This window comes from Glandiceps talaboti, chromosome 16, assembly GCF_964340395.1.
Source record: "Glandiceps talaboti chromosome 16, keGlaTala1.1, whole genome shotgun sequence".
NCBI lineage: Eukaryota > Metazoa > Hemichordata > Enteropneusta > Spengelidae > Glandiceps > Glandiceps talaboti.
Window position 1 is genome coordinate 8344140 of NC_135564.1, and position 6221 is coordinate 8350360.

Genomic DNA, 6221 nt, shown 5'->3' on the forward strand with positions numbered 1-6221 from the left:
TGAAAGGATAAATTAAAAACAACCCAATAACTAATGAACACAACTTACCTGTGCAAGTGATTCCATCACTGTTTAGTGTATACCCTTGATTGCAATCACAAACAAAAGATCCATTGGTGTTGATGCAAACCTGTTGGCAGCCACCATTGTCATAGTAACACTCGTCGACATCTGAAATGAAAATGAAGAACATAGTCTTAAAATTGCAGTGAGGGGATAAAGGAAAATAATCAATTCACGTTAAATACAGGTTATTTAAATCCAAGCTATGCTATAAAGTATGTAATAATGTCAATATGTATTTGCACACACACACACACACACACACGCGCGCGCGCGCGCGCGTCATCTATGCATACTATCATACACGCAAACAGCAAGACGGACAGACAGAAATATGTGTGAACGGACGGACAGACAGATCGACGGACAGACAGCATACGATGTAATTTAACAAGAAAAAAAATCTTATAGGCATTCCAAAAAAACATTGTCCCAAAATAACTTCAGGAAGTCACATAGTTCGTGGGGAAAGAAAAATTTGCATAGATTACCCACAAATCTTGTGTGTATCCCGCTGCGTGTTTAAGTGGGTAAATTACCATCACTTCTAAGGATCATACCATTTTATAATTACCTAGGCAACCAGGAAGGGAATCATTCCAAGTAGCAATTGGAGTGCATTCTAAAGTTTCACTTCCACTTATTTCGAAACCGATATCACACCCAAAATCTATCGTCAGTCCTTCATACACTGGGAAGCTGACCTCAGTTGATACAAGACTTCCATGGACTGGTATACCTGGGTCTTCACATAAAGCTAACACAACAAGTAAATGTACATGTAATGTATGTCAATAAATTTTGGATTGGATATCTTGGTTTGCCAAATACAGATACACTATAAGTTTGAGGGTATTGCTTTTGCCGAGTTGTCATGAGTTTGCGTTACTTTATTTGATTTGCATAGCTACGTACAATCACTTTCAGCTTTGTTCTCAATACATAATCACTGTCTTTGAAAGAGGCTGGAGAAATAGGGTTCACCAGGCTCATTCACAAACAAGAATTAGTCATACAACTGCGGAAGCTCAGCTTTCGGCTCACTGAGATAGCCACTGACTAAAACTGTTGTAAGTTGTTTGATGTGGCAGACTACAAAATTGGGTGTTAGTACACCTTGCACATTGTGTAAAGAAACTGGAAGTCCCCAGATATGTATACTGCAAGATCACTGAAATCATCAGGAATATTATGGCACGCTATTATCAGGAATAATAAACCAACGGTTTTTCAACAGCATATATCAACACATCGCAACAATAGTTTTCGTTTGCAGCTATCTTAGCCGAAAGTTAGGTTTCCACCGTCGTATATATGTAATTATCGACATTTTTTGAATGCATATCTATACACCTAGATTCGCTTTGTACTGTAAGCATATACAGGTATAGATGTTATTAACGTACCCACTCCAAACACTTGAACTTCGGCTAGGTTCAAAACCACTCTCCGCGACTCTGTTTGTGTACTGACATAACGGGCACGTACTATGGGTAGGCATTCCATCAATGCCTCTTTCAGATATTGAGTGAAATAATCAATCGTGTCTCCACACTGTTTATTATTCCAATGGTTGATATCGATTCCTGCTCTAACAACCATTCCTCGCCATCTTAACGCTTACAAGATAAAAGAAAATATAACTCTAGTGATTTCATCTTTAGATGATGATGATGATGATGATGATGATGATGATGATGATGATGATAAAAAACATTTTTCATTCAAGAGGCACAGTACAGATGAGAGCCAAAAACTATCTAGGAAGAGACACACAACAAACGGTCTCGCGAGATACTAGCAGACACAGAGACAGACAGACAGACGGACGGACGGATAGACAGACAGACAGACAAACAGGCATAGGCAAACAAGGTTAGACAGGCAGGCAGAAAGGAAGGAAGGAAGGAAGGAAGGAAGGAAGAAAAACAAGCATACCGATGGCTAAAGAGAGAGGTGTTGTCTTTGAACTTATTAACAGTTGGTAAGAGCAGTACAATGTGTCACAGGTGTATGTGTTGCTACACTTGAATTTGAATGATACTAAACATTATAACCCATGTATTGGGTACTTACCACAAGCTGAGCAAGTATCGCCAGGGCGATTCGTCACGTGTATATAATGCACTTCATAAAGACCACCTAGATCCACTCTCAACCATGAATCCTCATATTTGCCCGATGTAGCGAAATAGGTTGACAACCTGCCATCCACAGCCTTGCTACCTGTATAAGCCATCACTGTACTCTGATTGGTGTGTTTATGTAAGGCGACGTTTCTCAAATCTATAAGAAGTTTGTGCAATACGTGTCACTGATATAACATTATTATCATAGAAAAAAACATTAAAATCTCTAAACCTGAATAGCGTAGTTTGGAGCGACAAAAACCTTACCAACAATGCCACATTTTATTGGCTGGCTCAACAAAAATGCATTTACTATAGCAAAAACCCTTCCTTTTCTCAATTTTTTTAAAGAAATATTTGTATAAAGGGGTACAAAACATCCATTAAAAGAAAAATCGATTTTGTAGGATGAAAACTAGTAAACGAATTGTTTTTTTTCCTACACTGAACTATTGATCTCGCCCCCAAAAGAAGTCCTGCACTTGTGTTCCGCCATTTTGGGCATTCCTGCATAGGCTTATTGGAAAAACGCAAATTGTAACATTTACCACAACCCCACTGTTCTTAGACTAGCACTCTTTGTATTTAACGACAATTGATTGTGTTACATGTGATGTCACCAACACAGTCAGTAGTTTTCCAAAAAAACCTAAGGTTATAGGAAATGCTCAACATGACCAATCAGATGTCAAGTGCGATAAGGCTTCTTTACAGGGTGCCAAAGTTAAATAAATTTGCCAAGGTGCTATTCTAGCACCCACAATCAGATGTAAGTTGACATTTTTGTATTTAATGTATTTGTTAGAGGTCGAAAAACAACAACAAAATTTACATATCAACTGAGAAAAATGAATAACATAAGTGAACACATCAGTAATGAAAAAAAATATATAAAAATAACTTTAAACTTCGGGCTGGACCACAAAAATAGCTTGTTCAAACTAGTCGGGTTTGTGGCCCAAGGAAAACATATACAATAATATATATATATATATATATATATATATATAACGTACACAAACACCCACGAAACAAAAGAAAAAGAAAAAAAGAAATCAACTACTAACAAGACAAATATAATGCATAAAGTGCAATATCTAAATAGAAATATTACAAATAATTGTGCCTGTTGAATACACAAGGGGCAAACGAGGGTTTATAACAATGTTCCTAATTAATTTGTAATCAATATATGAGTGAGAGCTGAAACAAACCTGGCCGCACTTTAAGCCTAAAATTAAAGCATGTGAACCAGAAAACTTTACTATATGCAACACTTTGATTCCATCGACCTTTCACTAATATAACATGCTTCTGTTTACCTGTACAAAGTGGTAGGTGACTCCACGTTGAAGCAACTACGCACTCCACTGTAGGCGATCCATACATAATTGTCCCATTGTTACAAGCATATTCCAGCACTGTTAACGTTGTTCCAACGTAAACTGGTAGAGAAGGGGCTTCGCTGATACGGTAGCCATTCCCGGGGATACCAGGATCTGTCTCACACAAACCTATTGGTGTATTTGTACATTAAACAGACTGGTCTTGTAAAGTTAAATATCTCAATTATTAATTTCCTAGTTTTTTTCTTGTGATAAATAATCCAACACATTTTGCAGCTATATATCGAAAATAGAAAAAAGTGAAAAGATGCCGTCATTCAAGTTATAGTCCGTTCATGTCGTGATCTCTGTTTGTGCCTTGCTGCGAGACAGCGAAGCAAAGACACAGATTGCGATATAAAGAGAATGATCTTTACTTTGAGTGTTTTTCAAACAGCCGGACCAACCCTACCGCCGACCCTAAACATTTTTTACATGCAAAAAGGTATAATTATGACAATATTTACTTCTATATCCCTGTAGATTTTCTTGCCAAAGTATCTTTGGTTACTTTTTAAAACAACCACATTCCAGAGAGAAATGATGTCATTTCAGTCTATAACAGCATAGTCTGCACGAGTTTGTCAACTTCTGAATCAAATAATTATTTTTACTTACTTCTTTTACACCTTGTCATCAACTGTATGTTACGGAAGTATTGTGAGCAATGAGTATCTTGTCTTTGAGTCGAGGTAATTACAAAAATAATAATAATACTAATTTAATGTAAAATTACAAAATAAAATCCTGACCTATCTGCCCTATTTTCTGAGGTCATGTTATCATAGTTTTGCCTGATAGGAAACTGAATGTTATATAAGGGGTGCTTGGGCGAGTGCTTCAAAATGACGTCACACAAGTCACATTTGATATGAGTTGTTTATATACTATTGCATTTAATAATATAAGCTTATTAAACCTGTGATAAATTTGCATACGCACCTATTCCAATAACTTCAACTTCCATACTACTGATTAAGCCTGTTATATTTTCACGCTGCATGCTGACGTAGCTAGATTTGATTGGCTGATCGCACGAGAGTATAATTGGAACAGAAAACAATGCCACTTGAGTTTCATCTATAACTGGGCCACACTGAGTGTTTTGTGCAATGTCTGTATGTGTTCCCAGTCTGACAACTGTCCCGGAAAGAAGGTTAACTGCAAATAAATATAGGGTTCATTATAATGTTTGAAAGCTACAAATTAGTTAATTGAGTTGTCAGTAAGAAATTAGGATAAATCAGTGTGTCAATGTCAAGATCACCGTCTCCACCATCACTATCGTCGTCCTCGTAGTCGTCGCAATCATCATCATCATCATCATCATCATCATCATCATCGTCATCATCATCATCACCACCACCAACACCACCACCACCACCACCACCACCACCACCATCATCGTCATCGTCATCATCATCATCATCATCATCATCATCATCATCATCACCACCACCACCACCACCACCACCACCACTACCATCATCATCATCATCATCATCATCATCACCGCAACCACCACCACCACCGTACCATCATCATCGTCATCATCATCATCATTATATCATTATCACCACCACCACCACGATCACATCTACTACCACCCACCACCACCACCATCATCGTCATCATCATCATCATCATCATCATCATCATCATCACCACCACCACCACCACCACGATCACAACTACTACCAACCACCTACACCACCACCACCACCACCACCACCACCACAACAACAACAACAACAACAACAAACGATACAATAAATACCATCATTGTCGCCTTCTATCACAATTAGTATTATTTGAACAAGTATTAATTGAGTTTCATCAACAAAATTACACGTCACAAATACTGTTACTTACCATCGATATCACTTTTCCATACTAAGACGTGCGAGACCTCGTAGATTGCGCCTAGATCTAATTTCCACCATGGGTTATCGTCAGTATTAGTTCTGTAAAATGAGGTAAATTTTCCGTCTATTCCCCTACTAGCTTTGAACCTGTTGCCGCTGCTCATCGATGCAACCTGTGCCTTCGATGCCACAATCTCTAACTCTGCAGAGTGATAATACAACAGAAACTGATAACATGTGGGTGATAGTGCGATGTTTGTGCGTGCACTAGTGTTTGCAGGGTAATGTGAGGTATGTAGACTCAGCACAGCAGAAAACCGTCGTCCACAAGCATGACTGCAAATAAGACACTCACAAATCAGAGGCTTTAATATCAATTCGTACATTTACCCGAAACAGCAATTTAAAATTGCACATACAAAATGTAACCGTGGATTACGTGATCAATGTTCGTCTGATTTTTTAACACCATATTGCAAAAACAAAAGAGCTGTACCTTTATTTGTACAAGTACGATTACTCTTATACAGTTATAACCACGAACCCCAAAACAGAATGCCAACAGAGATATTTCTCGAGCAACATTATAAAATGTAGCACTGTCAGTTCTTGAGATTTTTGTTGAGCCAGATGATGAAATGTGGTAGTCTTATATAGTGAGACTTTTGTCGAGCCAGACGACATTTTATCAGGTTTCATGATTTTTTACTGTATGATTATTATATATCTTCCTGGAACCTGGTGCAATTTTGGGGATGAAGTGTGCCAAGCAAATGTCG